This window comes from Penaeus monodon, chromosome 15 (genome assembly GCF_015228065.2).
Source record: "Penaeus monodon isolate SGIC_2016 chromosome 15, NSTDA_Pmon_1, whole genome shotgun sequence".
NCBI classification, from domain to species: Eukaryota; Metazoa; Arthropoda; class Malacostraca; order Decapoda; family Penaeidae; genus Penaeus; species Penaeus monodon.
Genome location: NC_051400.1, coordinates 46812446 through 46813075, shown reverse-complemented (window position 1 = coordinate 46813075; position 630 = coordinate 46812446). Strand labels below are relative to the sequence as shown.

General features: G+C 46.8%; 1 protein-coding gene across 1 annotated transcript in view; it reads left to right on the top strand.

Annotated features, from left to right (window-relative positions):
• LOC119582056 (gamma-aminobutyric acid receptor subunit alpha-1-like) overlaps positions 1-630 on the top strand; it is a gene marked incomplete at its 3' end in the record, with an annotated part of 210639 nt that overhangs the window by 197449 nt on the left and 12560 nt on the right.

The window sequence follows — 630 nt, the reverse complement described above, 5'->3', positions numbered from 1 at the left end:
AAGAACGTGGAAGAGCCGAGCTGTTCTTTTTGAGGGAAGGGAGAGGAGGGGAAGGGAGGGGGGAGGGGAGAAAAGAGGGAGAAGAGGGGGAGGGAGAAGAGGAGAGGGAGAGGAGGAGAGGGGGAGGAGAGAGGGAGAGGAGGAGAGGGGGAGGGGGAGGGCAGAAAAGAAGGAGAAATAGGGGGAGGGGAGAGGGGGGGAGATGGAAGGAGGGGGGGAGGGTCCAAGAGGGAAGCCGGATGTCTTAGGCTGATCACTTTAGGAGCGACTTTTTTCGAGGTCCTACAATAGTTTTAAAAAGTGTATTTTTTTTTTTTTTACGAAAAAGAAAAAAAAAAAACTTATTTCGAAAGGACCAGATTTACCAGTTTGTCATGACTCAAGAATGATATTTCTGAGAATTAAAAGATAACTTTGGAAAGTTAGCAAAGACATTTTAGGCACGTTTTAGCAACTTTAAAGGGGTATTACGACCAAGCATGAGACTCTGGAGTGAGTTAACCCCGCTTAATAGGTTAGCTGGAGCAACAGGGAACTCGGCTTCACTAAGGCTGTTACCTTGGAGTTAATGCAGCTAACCCACTAAGCGAATCTTCTCCTTTGTTAAGTCTCTGTCTGTTTATCTGTCCG